This window comes from Schistocerca cancellata, chromosome 6, assembly GCF_023864275.1.
Source record: "Schistocerca cancellata isolate TAMUIC-IGC-003103 chromosome 6, iqSchCanc2.1, whole genome shotgun sequence".
In the NCBI taxonomy this organism is placed as follows: domain Eukaryota; kingdom Metazoa; phylum Arthropoda; class Insecta; order Orthoptera; family Acrididae; genus Schistocerca; species Schistocerca cancellata.
The window spans coordinates 156,557,436-156,572,768 of record NC_064631.1 but is presented as its reverse complement, the minus strand read 5'-3'; the positions used below and the strand labels follow the sequence as shown (position 1 = coordinate 156,572,768).

At 43.4% G+C, this 15,333-nt stretch overlaps 1 non-coding gene across 1 annotated transcript; it reads right to left on the bottom strand.

Annotated features, from left to right (window-relative positions):
• Window positions 1–14,472: 14,472 nt before the first annotated feature.
• Window positions 14,473–14,584, bottom strand: LOC126090348 (U6 spliceosomal RNA). Its single transcript, XR_007521187.1, has one exon. It is a non-coding gene; the product is annotated as a U6 spliceosomal RNA (small nuclear RNA).
• Between the last annotated feature and the right edge of the window lie 749 nt (window positions 14,585–15,333).

Here is a 15,333-nt window from a genome sequence, read left to right as displayed (position 1 = left end):
ATTTCGAGTCACGGTGGGGCACACATTTTCAGCTGTCCACATCGAGGTATATCAACAACACCTGTCAGCAGCTAAGGGTTGCAATTAATTATCATTTATTCTAGAGAAGCTGCATGGTCCTCAATGGTATCCGTTCTTTCGAGAACAGCTACTATCTTCATACACAAAACATTTCTTCTCTATATTCAATATTATCATCAGAAAATCGCTGTATAAAGAGAAGCAAAATGTTTGTACTGTAATGCTAAGATAAAGGTTAAGTTTACTGCTCGTAGACGAGTTAGTATCTTGCACAGAGGCGGAATTAGGTTAAGTTAACCAGGGTAAAGCTCCAGACCTCCAACGGTAAGAGGTCCTCTGTCCCCCAAAGGAGAAAAAGAGAAAAAAATTGAAGAACTGTTAGAATGGAAATGAATCGCTTTAAGCCATTCACGGAAATTACGGCAAACCTACGTCTGGCTGGCCGGACAGTGATTTGAACAACGAGCTACCGGAATAGGAGTCCAGGGTGTTGCTATCGCATCTGTTTTCAAACAAATAACAAATAAGCACTCCATTTATCCTTCAACAAAATAAGAACTACTTGGAACCTTGTTTAATTTTTTTTTATTTTATCATCAGTCTTCTGACTGACTTAACGTGGCCCACCTCGGATTCCTCTTATATGCCAACCTCTTCATCTCAGAGTAGCACTTGCAATCTGTGTCCTCAATTGTTTGTTGGATGTATTCCAATTCTGCCTTCGTCTACAGATTTTACCATTTACAGCTCCCTATGGTATCAAGGACGTTATTCCCCAAAGCTTTAACACGTAACATATTATCCTGTCCCTTTTTCTGATCAGCGTTATCATACATTTCTTTCTCCGCCCACTCTGCGGAGAACTTCTTCATCATCAATTCCCCTATTTTTCAAAATTCTGCTATAGCACCCCATCTCAAAAGCAACGATTCCCTTCTATTCAATTTCCCCACAGTCAATGATTCACAGCCGTATAATGTTGTGCTGAAAGCGTCCATCCTCAGTAATTTATTCCTCACTTTGAGGCTTACGTTTGATACTAGTAGGCGCCTCTCGACCAGGAATGCCGTATTTCCATATGCTAATCGGCTTTCTATGTCCTCCTTCCTTCGTCCGTTCAAATGGTTCAAATGGCTCTAAGCACTATGGGAATTAACATCTGAGGTCATCAGTCCGCTAGACTTAGAACTACTTGAACCTAACTAACCTAAGGACATCACACACATCCATGCCCGAGTCATGATTCGAACCTGCGACCGTAGCAGCAGCGCGGTTCCGGACTGAAGCTCCTAGAACCGCTCGGCCACAGCGGCCGGCGCCTCGTCCATCTGGGGTTATTTTGCATCCAAGGTAGCAGAATTCCTTAACTTCGTCTATTTCCTGATCACCAATTTTGATATTAAGTTTCTCGCTATTCCCATTTCTGCTGTTTCTCATTACTTTCGTCTTCCTTTAGCTTACTCTAAGTCCCCATTCTGTATTCATTAGATTGTTCTTGCTATTCAACAGATCCTTCTTCATCTGCACTGAAGATAGCAACGTCACATCGCATCGTATTAATGATATCCTTTCCTCCTAAACTTTAACCACACTTCTTTTACATCCCTCACTGACTCTTCGGTGTACAGATTAAACAGTAGTAGCGAAAGACTACATCCCTGTTTTACACCCTTTTTAACCAAGTGTTTCGTTGTTGGTCTTCCAATCTAATTGTTCCCTGTTGTTTCTTGTACATTCTGTACCCGTCCTCTCCTATAGCTTACCCCTATTTCTGAGTATTTCGAACACCTTGCACCATTTTACATCTTGAACGCTTTTCTCGAGGGCGACAAATACTCTAGCCGGCCGGAGTGGCCGAGCGGTTCTAGGCGCTACAGTTTGGAACCGCGTGACTGCTACGGTCGCAGGTTCGAATCCTGCCTTGGATATGGATGTGTGCGATGTTCTCAGGTTAGTTAGGTTTAAATAGTTCTAAGTTCTAGGAGACTGAAGACCACAGATTTTAAGTCCCATAGTGCTCAGAGCCATTTGAACCATTTGACAAATACAAAAAACATGTCTGTTTTGGACTGTGCGGCTGGTCCCGGCGGAGGTTCGAATCCTTCCTCGGGCATGTGTGTGTGTGTTTGTCCTTAGGATAATTTAGGTGCATGGACCTTGCCGTTGGTGGGGAGGCTTGCGTGCCTCAAAGATACAGATGGCCGTACCGTAGGTGCAACCACAACGGAGGGCTATCTGTTGAGGGGCCAGACAAACGTGTGGTTCCTGAAGAGGGGCAGCAGCCTTCTCAGTAGTTGCAGGGGCAACAGTCTGGATGATTGACTGATCTGGCTTTGTAACAATAACCAAAACGGCCTTGCTGCGAACGGCTGAAAGCAAGGGGAAACTACAGCCGTAATTTTTCCCGAGGGCATGCAGCTTTACTGTGTGGTTAAATGATGATGGCGTCCTCTTGGGTAAAATATTCCGGAGGTGAAATAGTCCCCCATTCGGAACTCCGGGCGGGGACTACTCAAGAGGACGTTGTTATCGGGAGAAAGAAAACTGACGTTCTACGGATCGGAGCGTGGAATGTAAGATCCCTTAATCGAGCAGGTAGGTTAGAAAATTTAAAAAGGGAAATGGATAGGTTAAAGTTAGATATAGTGGGAATAAGTGAAGTTCGGTGGCAGGAGGAACAAGACTTTTGGTCAGGTGAATACAGAGTTATAAATACAAAATCAAATAGAGGTAATGCAGGAGTAGGTTTAATAACGAATAAAAAAAATAGGCGTGCGGATAAGCTACTATAAACAGCATAGTGAACGCATTATTGTGGCCAAGATAGACACAAAGCCCACGCCTACTACAGTAGTACAAGTTTATATGCCAACTAGCTCTGCAGATGATGAAGAAATTGATGAAATGTATGATGAGATAAAAGAAATTATTCAGATAGTGAAGGGAGACGAAAATTTAATTGTCATGGGTGACTGGAATTCGAGTGTAGGAAAAGGGACAGAAGGAAACATAGTAGGTGAATATGGATTGGGGGTAAGAAATGAAAGAGGAAGCCGTCTGGTAGAATTTTGCACAGAGCATAACTTAATCATAGCTAACACTTGGTTCAAGAATCATAAAAGAAGGTTGTATACGTGGAAGAATCCCGGAGATACTAAAAGGTATCAGATAGATTATATAATGGTAAGACAGAGATTTAGGAACCAGGTTTTAAATTGTAAGACATTTCCAGGGGCAGATGTGGATTCTGACCACAATCTATTGGTTATGAACTGCAGATTAAAATTGAAGAAACTGCAAAAAGGTGGGAATTTAAGGAGATGGGACCTGGATAAAGTGACTACACCAGAGGTTTTACAGAATTTCAGGGAGAGCATAAGGGAACAGTTGACAGCAGTGGGGGAAAGAAGTACACTAGAAGAAGAATGGGTAGCTCTGAGGGATGAAGTAGTGAAGGCAGCAGAGGATCAAGTAGGTAAAAAGACGAGGGCTAGTAGGAATCCTTGGCTAACAGAAGAAATATTGAATTTAATTGATGAAAGGAGCAAAGATAAAAATGCAGTAAATGAAGCAGGCAAAAAGGAATACAAAAGTCTCAAAAATGAGATCGACAGGAAGTGCAAAATGGCTAAGCAGGGATGGCTAGAGGACAAATGTAAGGATGTAGAGGCTTATCTCACTGGAGTAAGATAGATACTGCCTACAGGAAATTTAAAGAGACCTTTGGGGAAAAAAGAGCCACTTGTATAAATATCAAGAGCTCAGATGGAAACCCAGTTCTAAGCAAAGAAGGGAAAGCAGAAAGGTGGAAGGAGTATATAGAGGGTCTATACAAGGGCGATGTACTTGAGGACAATATTATAGAAATGGAAGAGAATGTAGATGAAGATGAAATGGGAGATACGATACTGCGTGAAGAGTTTGACGGAGCACTGAAAGACCTGAGCCGAAACAAGGCCCCGGAAGTAGACAACATTGGGAGAGCCAGTCCTGACAAAACTCTACCATCTGGTGAGCAAGATGTATGAGACAGGCGAAGTACACTCAGTCTTCAAGAAGAATATAATAATTCCAATCCCAAAGAAAGCAGGTGTTGACAGATGTGAAAATAACCGAACTATCAGTTTAATAAGTCACAGCTGCAAAATACTAACACGCATTCTTTACAGACGAATGGAAAAACTGATAGAAGCCGACCTCGGGGAAGATCACTTTGGATTCCGTAGAAATATTGGAACACGTGAGGCAATACTGACCTCACGACTTATCTTAGAAGAAAGATTAAGGAAAGGCAAACTTACGTTTATAGCATTTGTAGATTTAGAGAAAGCTTTTGGCAATGCTGACTGGAACACTCTCTTTCAAATTCTAAAGGTGGCAGGGGTAGAATACAGGGAGCGAAGGGCCATTTACAATTTGTACAGAAAGCAGATGGCGGTTATAAGAGTCGAGGGGCATGAAAGGGAAGCAGTGGTTGAGAAGGGAGTGAGACAGGGTTGTAACGTCTCCCCAATGTTATTCAATCTGTATATTGAGCAAGCAGTAAAGAAAACAAAAGAAAAATTCGGAGTAGGTATTAAAATCCATGGAGAAGAAATAAAAACTTCGAGGTTCGCCGATGACATTGTAATTCTGTCAGAGACAGCAAAGGACTTGGAAGAGCAGTTGAACGGAATGGACAGTATCTTGAAAGGAGGATATAAGATGAACATCAACAAAAGCAAAACGAGGATAATGGAATGTAGTCAAATTAAGTCTGGTGATGCTGAGGGAATTAGATTAGGAAATGAGACACTTAAAGTAGTAAAGGAGTTTTGCTATTTAGGGAGTAAAATAACCAATGATGGTCGAAGTAGAGAGGATATAAAATGTAGACTGGTAATGGCAAGGAAAGCGTTTCTGAAGAAGAGAAATTTGTTAACATCGAGTATAGATTTAAGTGTCAGGAAGTCGTTTCTGAAAGTATTTGTATGGAGTGTAGCCATGTATGGAAGTGAGACATTGACGATAAATAGTTTGGATAGGAAGAGAATAGAAGCTTTCGAAATGTAGTGCTACAGAAGAATGCTGAAGATTAGATGGGTAGATCACATAACTAATGAGGAGGTTTTGAATGGAATTGGCGAAAAGAGGAGTTTGTGGCACAACTTGACGAGAAGAAGAGACCGGTTGGTAGGACATGTTCTGAGGCATCAAGGGATCACCAGTTTAGTATTGGAGGGCAGCGTGGAGGGTACATATCGTAGAGGGAGACCAAGAGATGAATACACTAAGCAGATTCAGAAGGATGTAGGTTGCAGTAGGTACTGGGAGATGAAGAAACTTGCACAGGATAGGGCAGCATGGAGAGCTGCATCAAACCAGTCTCAGGACTGAAGACCACAACAACAACAACAACAACAACAGTGTGTAAGCTTAGGTACTGATAACCTTAGCAGTTAAGTCCCATAAGAATTCACACACATTTTTGAACATGTCCCTTTCCTCGTATTGCTTCCATTAGCAAGAGCCAAGTCAGGATTGTCACTCTGGTGCTTTTAGCGTTACTAAAGCCAAATTGGCAGGAAAAAGGAATCAGTATAATGGTGGAAATTCTTTGCAGGTAAATACTAAACTGATCAAAGATAGTCCCAAAATTACCTGTATATTTTCAACAATTCTTTTAGCTATATAGTGGATAATTAAGTCTAAACACTTTCTTAGTGGATAGATCAGAGTTCCCAAGAAAGGATTCCAAAACAGAGCTGTTAGAAATGGTAAAGTTTCCGTAACAGAAATTTCCGACTCAGTAGAGTTCAAAATAAAAGTTTCAATTCGGTGGTAATAGCTCGTATGTGGAGACATCGATGAGAGTGAACGATTGCAGAACTGCTAGATGTGTCAGATCAGGAACACAAGGTCGTAAGATGTCATGTACAGGTAATACTTACTGCTATAGATTATTTATCATTGAAATGAATCACAGGATCACGTATTCACGACCTTAGTTCTACTACTCACATTACCCACTGATCACCGAAGTTGGCAGCGAGACGAATCAAAATATTAGCAGTTCGAATTCCATAGACCTCTACCGATTCAGTACCAGGGAGAGGAGGAGCCAAGTAGCATTGAGAATACGAATGTAGAGGCACAAAGGCGAAAAAAGTGAGACGCCTTATTTAATAATACGTCAGGAGAAACAATCATTTCAAATCGCATTTCGTTCCGTTACCCCTCATAATACAAAAGGGTGGGGTGGGGGGCGGACTTAATGCCCACCTTTGTATAATATTGTAATATAGTCACTTACTTTGGTTTTAAAATTTTGAATAAAATATTTATTGTTTTTAATGAATTCTTTCATCAGATTCCATACACTTTTTAATTTTTCAGGTAACTTTAATACGAACATTTGTCACTTTTCTCAATGAATGTCGTATTCAATATTCCAGGTTCATGACTTTACTTACACATCAGTATCTCTTTAAAAAGTATGTTGAGAGTACAATTCAAAAGCAATGAACGAAATTTGTTTTTACATTTTTTTGTGATGGTCATAAAGTCGGTAGTACACGTTACTGAAAATGTGGTGAGACTCCCAAGATGGTGCTAACAGTTATTTTCAGGGTGTGCACTCTATTGACACGTCTTTAAAAAATGTGCCGTTAACATAGTACAACAATTTACTAATTTATTTTTTTTGGAGTGGGCATAAAGTATTTCCCCCCCCCCTTCCCCCCTCCCCACTCCCCTCCGTCCTCTTTCCCCCCCTTGTCCCCCTTCGGTAATGGAAAATGCCTTGTTATTGCTAGGGTTGATATCCATAGTTTTGAGACTCTTATTACTTCAATGAAAAATTAGTTTTCTGGCACAAAAAACAGCTAAATGTAATGAAATCAATCTTCAACTTGCTACAAATTCTAATAAAAACGAATTATGTGTTATGGTAGACGCATGGATAAAGTATGCTTCGACACACCAAAGTCATACACTCGGGAGAAAGGTGCAGTCGATTTGGTGTTTGTGTTCTAGGTGGCACAGTACTCAGATGTTGACAGAACTCTTAGATGCTCAGTGACTGCTTACCTGCTGCCTACTACCGTTGCCCAGTGCTGTTACTGCAGTATATGGGTTTCTTCAGTTTTTGCTGAGTGGGGAAGGAAGAATTCGTGTTGGTCGCCGGTCATTTCTTGTCAGACTGATGTTGAGCAACGTTGCGGATCTCTACGGGGACTCTCCTGTTGTTGAGATCAGTGGCGGGTCGTGATTTGTGTTTACTCTTAAGGGCCCCACACACGAGTGACGCATCGCAGCGATCTGTCGGATGCGCAGCTGGTTGCTCTGTAAATCGCACGTCTGTCGCCAAATAGCGTATCGCTGATTGTACGGAAATCCGAGGCAATCTGATGTATCGCATACGACTCGTGTGCACAATATGGCTGCCGAATGGTCAGCAGCGGTGTGTGGTGATATGGCTGCGACCAGTTTCTCTACTTATTAAGCGTAATTCTGTAGTTTGGTTTCGTTTCGCTTTGCCCACACTGAGTAAGATCTTCATGTTCCAATTAACTTTTATTCAGGGACCACGAGCTACTCTGAGAAACTGCCATTTGTTAGAAGTTATACACCTTCCGGTTTTGCAGTGATTAACATTTAGAAGCGTGTTTCTAGTAATATAACGGTACTCTGCGCTTCGTCTGATGATTTTGAGTTATGTACGAAACAGTTACACGTAATACTAAAGTTTTTAACTTCTGAACAGAATGACGTACAGGCACCGCAATTTAAATGTTTAGGGCAAATCTATCACACAGCTAGGCTCAAATCCCTTATCATTTCATATAATTAGTCTGTCACGCCTACAATTTCTGACAAGAGTTATAATAATCGACAGTGGCGCTATTAATAATGTTTCTAAAGATTGCGAATCAAATTGTGTGCCGTAACTACTTAAGTTAAACAGAAAGGACAATGAATGAAAAAGGAATTGAGCAATAATAAACTAAAAACGAGTTATATTAAGTGACTATGAATATGCACACAACCCATTTAGAGTCAGTAATAAATGTAATGTTACAGATAGGGCAACGCACAGTCCCAAGAAAAGCCTTTTAGTTCGCGGTTTTTTTGTTTATTTTTTCCAAGTACGGTACTAGTGGGGATACAGAGATCAACTGCGAATGTTGCTAAACATAGCAGCTCTTTTTACCTAGCATAACTACCCTACGTAGTGGCCGAGTGGCGTTCGTTATACATGTTTAAATTGCTTGGAAATTTCTCTCATCTGCGGCGGGTCCGAGGCGAGTGACTGATTGCAGCGATATCGCAAGCGACAGATCGCTGCGATATACACACATCAAAAAAAGTTTTGCATCCCCCCGCTCCCAGAACTCCTGAAGATAGACTTTGACTGTGGATATTGTATCAGAGACACAGTCCCTTTGACAGTCCCTTTGATGTCACTAAACCCGGCCAAAGATGTAGGCAACCATGCATGAGAAGCGTGTATTAGACGGAGTCCGACAGCCGATCAGTTCCAGTCATTCCACCAGGAAGGAGTTGTCTGTAGTGTTGTCTGTAGTGTTGTCTGTAGTTCAATCACGCCTAGACGGTCAATACCGCGGTTCGATCGCGTCCGCATTGCTACTTTGTGCCAGGAAGGGCTCTCGACAAGGGAAGTGTCCAGGCGTCTCGGAGTGAACCAAAACGATGTTGTTCGGACATGGAGGAGACACAGATAGACAGGAACTGTCGATGACATGCATCGCTCAGACAGCCCAAGGGCTACTGCTGCAGTGGATGTCCGCTACCTAAGGATTATGGCTCGGAGGAACCCTGACAGCAACGCCACCGTGTTGAATAATGCTTCTCGTGGAGCCACAGGACGTCGTGTCACGACTCAAACTGTGCACAATAGGTTGCATGATGCGCAGCTTCTCCCCCGACATCCATGGCGAGGTCCACCTTTGCAACCACGACACCTTGCAGCGCGACACAGATGGGCTCAACAACTTGCCTAATGGACCGCTCAGGACTGGCATCACGTTCTCTTCACCGATTAGTGCCGCATATGCCTTCAACCAGACAATCGTCGTAGACGTGTTTGGAGGCAACCCGGTCAAGCCGAACGCCTTAGAGACACCGTCCTGCGAGTGCAGCAAGGTGGAGGTTCCCTGCAGTTTTGTGGTGGCATTACGTGGGGCCGACGTACGCCGCTGGTGCTCACGGAAGGCGCCGTAATGGCTGTACGATACGTGAATGCCATCCTCCGACAGATAGTGCAACCATATCGGCAGCATATTGGCGAGGCATTCGTCTTCATGGACGACAATTCGCGCCCCCATCATGCACATCTTGTGAACGACGTCCTTCAGGATAACGACATCGCTCGACTAGAGTGGCCAGCATGTTCTCCAGACATGAACCCTATGGAACATGCCTTGGATAGATTGAAAACAGCTGTTTATGGACGAAGTGACCCACTAACCACTCTGAGGGATCTATGCTGAATTGCCCTTGAGGTGTGGAACAGTCTGGACTAACTGTGCCTTGATGAACTTGTGGATAGTATGCCACGACGAATACAGGCATACATCAGTGCAAGAGGACGTGCTACTGGGTATTAGAGGTAGTGGTGTGTACAGCAGTCTGGACCACCACCTCTGCAGGTCTTCATGGATGACAATTCGCACCCCCATCGTGCACATCTTGTGAATGACTTTCTTCAGGATAACGACATCGCTCGACTACAGTGGCCAGCATGTTCTCCAGACATGAACCCTATCGAACATGCCTGGGACAGATTGAAAACAGCTGTTTATGGACGAAGTGACCCACCAACCATTCTGAGGCATCTATGTTGAATCGCCCTTGAGGAGTGGAACAATCGAATACAGGCATGCATCAATGCAAGAGGACGTGCCGCTGGGTATTAGAGGTACCAGTGTGTACAACAGTCTGGACCACTAGCTGTGAAGGTCTCGCTGTATGGTGGTACCGCATGCAATGTGTATTTTTAATGAGAAATAAAAAGGGTGGATATGATGTTTATGTTGATCTCTATTCCAATTTCCTGTACAGGTTCCGGAACTCTCGGAACCGAGGTGATGCTAAACTTTTTTTCATGTGTGTATATCCCAAGTACAAGCTACCATTTCACCGCAATTACAGTACCTCGTTGCGTGAGAATGACCATCAGAAAGCAACTTCAGTGCATTCACAACAGGCTGTCACACCAGTCGACCATATCAAAATGCGGGAGCAGCGAGACAGCCAAAAGCCAATAACAGGGTCAGAAACGGAATACTTTGATCACCGTTCAACTGGACTCGCAAAGACACGAGACAGCCAGCACAGGCTTATGGTTGGACCGTACCCACTACCTCCAAAAGTATAGGCTAGCAGACATGCCTACACTCGACTAGTCAAAGGCTGTAATATATTAAGCAGTCGATAATCTGATACGGAATATTTTTGCAAAAGGCTTGTGACTCAGGATGGGGTGCTGCAAGAGAGCTATTGTGCATCGCAACATCTCTGTTCTCAGCAGTCCGAAAAACCTATGTTCCTGTACCAGTGGTGAAACGAACTACTTCAGCCAACGTACATACCTCCGAAAGATCATGGGATATGCTTATATCTACGACGCTCTCTCTTCCTGTAGACTATCCGTGATTGAAACAAAATAGGAAGGACAGGGGGCGAGAAATAATCATGGTGCTACATGTGTTGTCCTTTAGGTATATAATGGTGTCCAAGGAATTGAAGATTGAGACATAACCATTCATTTTAGTCCTGCAAATAACAGAGTTATTTTGGTCATCGACCTAATGTTAGTTTCATGTACTTCTTCAGTTCTACCGCTTGCCAACTAAATCTCTTGATTTCGGGATAGTTGTCATGTCGCACGTCATAACCATCTGTCTTACATTGTAATGTCTAGGCTTATCTCGATTATTCTTCCCGTCCGTTACCCCTTCAACTACAATTTTCCGCCAAGACTGGGCAATACAGGGCGAAACATGTCGGTGCCATGCGCTGCGACCTGCTTCGTAGTTCACTTGTTTATGAGCTTAACGTTCCTCAAGGGCCGATAGGCAAGTTGCAAAGATGATAGCACCAGTTCGTATGTCATATCTTTGTGATCTCTAATACTTGCGCCAGTACGGGACAATGGGAAGTCCGACCGCCGAAACCCCTTTTTTCCGAGATGCTCTGAACAACGAAGTGGGATCGCGTTCTGGGTAGTTAATGGGAAGGTTTCGGTGCTTCAGCACGCTCTTTACTGCAAACGCTAATTGCGTACTTCATTCATTTCGTTCATGTCATTTCGTTCATGGTTCTCATGTTTCAAGTACATAGTTCATCTAAAGTACACTACTGGCCATTAAAATTGCTACACCAAGAAGAAATGCAGATGATAAACGTGTATTCATTGGACAAATATATTATACTAGAACTGACATGTGATTTCATTTTCACGCAATTTGGGTGCATAGATCCTGAGAAATCAGTACCCAGAACAACCACATCTTGCCGTAATAACGGCCTAGGTACGCCTGGGCATTGAGTAAAACAGAGCTTGGATAGCGTGTACAGGTAGAGCTGCCCATGCAGCTTCAACACGATACCACGGATCACCAAGAGTAGTGACTGGCGTATTGTGAAGAGCCAGTTGCTCGGCCACCATTGACCAGACATTTTCAATTGGTGAGAGATCTGGAGAATGTGATGGCCAGAGCAGCAGTCGAACATTCTCTGTATCCAGAAATGCCCGTACAGGAACTGCAACATGAGGTCGTGCATTATCCTGGTGAAATGTAGGGTTTCGCAGGGATCGAATGAAGGGTAGAGCGCCGGCCGGGGTGGCCGAGCGGTTCTAGGCGCTACAGTCTGGAACCGCGAGACCGCTACGGTCGCAGGTTCGAATCCTGCCTCGGGCATGGATGAGTGTGGTGTCCTTAGGTTAGTTAGGTTTAAGTAGTTCTAAGTTCTAGAGGACTGATGACCTCAGAAGTTAAGTCCCATAGTGTTTAGATCCATTTTGAAGGGTAGAGCCACGGGTCGTAAAACATCTGAAATGTAACGTCCACCGCTCAAAGTGCCGTCATTGCGAACAAGAGGTGACCGAGACTTGTAACCAATGGCACCCCATACCATCACACCGGTTGACACGCCAGTATGACGATGAAGAATACACGCTTCCAATGTGCGTTCACCGCGATGTCGCCAAAGACGGATGCGACCAGCATGATGCTGTAAACAGAACCTGGATTCATCCGAAAAAATGACGTTTTGCCATTCGTGCAACCAGGTTCGTCGTTGAGTACACCATCGTAGGCGCTCTTATCTGTGATGCAGCATCAGGGGTAACCGCAGCCATGGTCTCCGAGCTGATAGTCCATGCTGCTGCAAACGGCGTCGAACTGTTTGTGCAGATGGTTGTTGTCTTGCAAACGGCCCCGTCTATTGACTCAGGGATCGAGACGTGGCTGCACGAGCTGTTACAGCCATGCGGATAAGATGCCCGTCATCTCGACTGCTAGTGATACGAGGCCGTTGGGATCCAGCACGGCGTTCCGTATTACCCTCCTGAACCCACCGATTCCATATTCTGCTAACAGTCATTGGATCTCGACGAACACGAGCAGCAATGCCGCGATACCATAAACCGCAATCGCGATAGGCTACAATCCAACCTTTATCAAAGTCGGGAACGTGATGGTACGCATTTCTCCTCCTTAGACGAGGCATCACAACAATGTTTCACCAGGCAACGCCGGTCAACTGCTGTTTGTGTATGAGAAATCGGTTGGAAACATTCTTCATGTCAGCACGTTGTAGGTGTCGCCACCGGCGCCAACCTTGTGTGAATGCTTTGAAAAGCTAATAATTTGCATATCACAGCATCTTCTTCCTGTTGATTAAATTTCGCGTCTGTAGCACGTCATGTTTCTGGTTTAGCAATTTCAATGGCCAGTAGTGTAATTTTGCAACCCGTTTGTCTGATGATGTATTACAGGGCTCTGTAATTCCTTTGTGAGGTACTAGAATCGACGTTTACATGTGTGTGTCTACGTCCAGTTCCCGTTGGAAATATTTTTTAGCTTTCATTACAGGTATAGTTGGTTAATTAAGCGACATATGTATTAGTAAACTATACTGTCCTAAGGCGCTACAAATTTTGTATTATTTGTACCCCAACGTTATAGATATTTTCTGAGATTTTTCGTTCTCGTATTCATTGAAGTAGAGAGTTTTCTTTTGTCCTCCCTTGTAGAATTGTGCATTCATGATGATACGAGATGGCATCATGGCACCTAACCCTATTTTCATGCCCAGTTTGTTTAAGAATTAGAGCTCCTACACGTTTGCCGTGCACCAGCTTATTTTTCATAAGATTTTTCAGAAATCGGGTAAAGATGCCTTGAGGCTGTTGCTGAGACGGTGCTTTGAATTTTTAAATGATATCTGTAACAAACAACAAGCACATTTCTCGTCACGAATGAAGCCTATTAACTTAATACTCAGTACAGATTTCGCCTTTGTTTAGGCACCAGTTATGCGTAATATTCATTCAGTGTTACTTGGAAATAGTTTGCAGTAAACAAAATGACTCTGAGCACTATGGCACTTAACATCTGAGGTCATCAGTCCCCTAGAACTCAGAACTACTTAAACCTAACTAACCTAAGGACATCACACACATCCATGCCCCAGGCAGGATTCGAACCTGCGACCGTAGCGGTCACGCGGTTCCAGACTGAAGCGCCTAGAACCGCACGGCCACATCGGCCGGCTGCAGTAAACAAACCCTTTGCGTTTAAGAAGGTTCTATCAAGTCTTTATAAAGGTTGTACGAGTCATATTTGCATTATTCAGCGTCGCACATTTGAAAATTGATAACGTTCAGTGTGAAACTTACTCAAATGTTATTTGCGCGTGCATTAATGTTTTTACAAAGTGGTACTCTTTGAAGGGTTATTTAGAAATATGGACCCAATTTAATTACTTTTATTTCATGAAAGGTACATTGGATGTGAGAAATGTGCAAACAGTTGGAAAGCAGAGGATCTAAAGTTTCGATCACCAGCTCAATGATATGACTCTCACTCTTTCCCACTGAGATTTCCTGAGCTCATGCTGCATGATTTTGTCTTGTGGGGTTTGGAAACGAGACAGTTTGCACTCAACCTCTACGAACAAGTATGACCAACTGCGAAACCGCATGAGACCTGCTTTGAACTCAGCAATACGATAGATGATTCTTCTCGAATGGGACGCATTCGGCTACCACATAGATGTTTGCCGTGCATCGCGTGGAGGACACATCGAACAACTGAGTTGTGTCTTAAGCTTTAAGAGTTACTGTTTTCGTCTCTATACAGATTATTCATATGCAATTTACATTTCAATAAGTAGAAATTAATTAAATCCTATCTATCTTATTTAATAACCGTTGAAGCGATCAATCATTCGCTGTCTTCGATACATTATATTTTGCGTATTATCCTTGCACAGGGCCATGCTAATCTTCTCTGTATCCTTTCAAGCGAATGCAGATTGATTACGATCTTTATTAGCTAGTTCTTTTCTTCCTCGCTTGTCGGAGAACGTCCTTATTCCTGATGCGAACAGCCAGCGATCTGATGTTGAAAAATCCTGTAACGCTATTTTTCAGAAGCTTCTAATTCTTTTATTTATGTCTTCCTCATTTCACAGCCATGGAGAGCTGCGATCCAACGAGGCGAGTGAGCAGTCGTGAAGCTGTAACACTTATTTCTTTCATTCCATACCTTAAAAATTCATCAAATTGAGGGAAATATCAAAAATTGATGAGAGTTGTCGCTTTATGTACATAAGACAGGAGGTGAAATTTGCTTAAATACTTTCACTCTGATCAGTGGAGAGGGCTAATGTTATCTGAAAAGACGCATTTGGAGCTTCATCATACAAGGTGTACTCTGTGCTGCGAACAGGAAAGCTTAACCGTAGGCCTGTTTCGGGACCATCTATGATTTACAACGCTAGGAGGTTCAAACTGAGTCTAGCTAAGATACGGTTATTACCGCCGACCCTGAACACATGATGTGTTGCTTTCGCTGCTATTCAATTGAAGGCAAAAAACTAAATCTTGATTTGAGAAGCGCTGCAGGAGTACTGGAGTCCCCACAACGCGCTGTGAAATTACAGAGGGCCGGCTGGCCGTGCTAAGGAGATAGGAATCTGTTCGACAGGTTACGGTAAGCACAGTTCCTATACATGCGTGCGTTGCACGGGCGCAAGGGCGTGCCACCTCACCGTTGCATCTGACCGAAATAAGACTTAGAG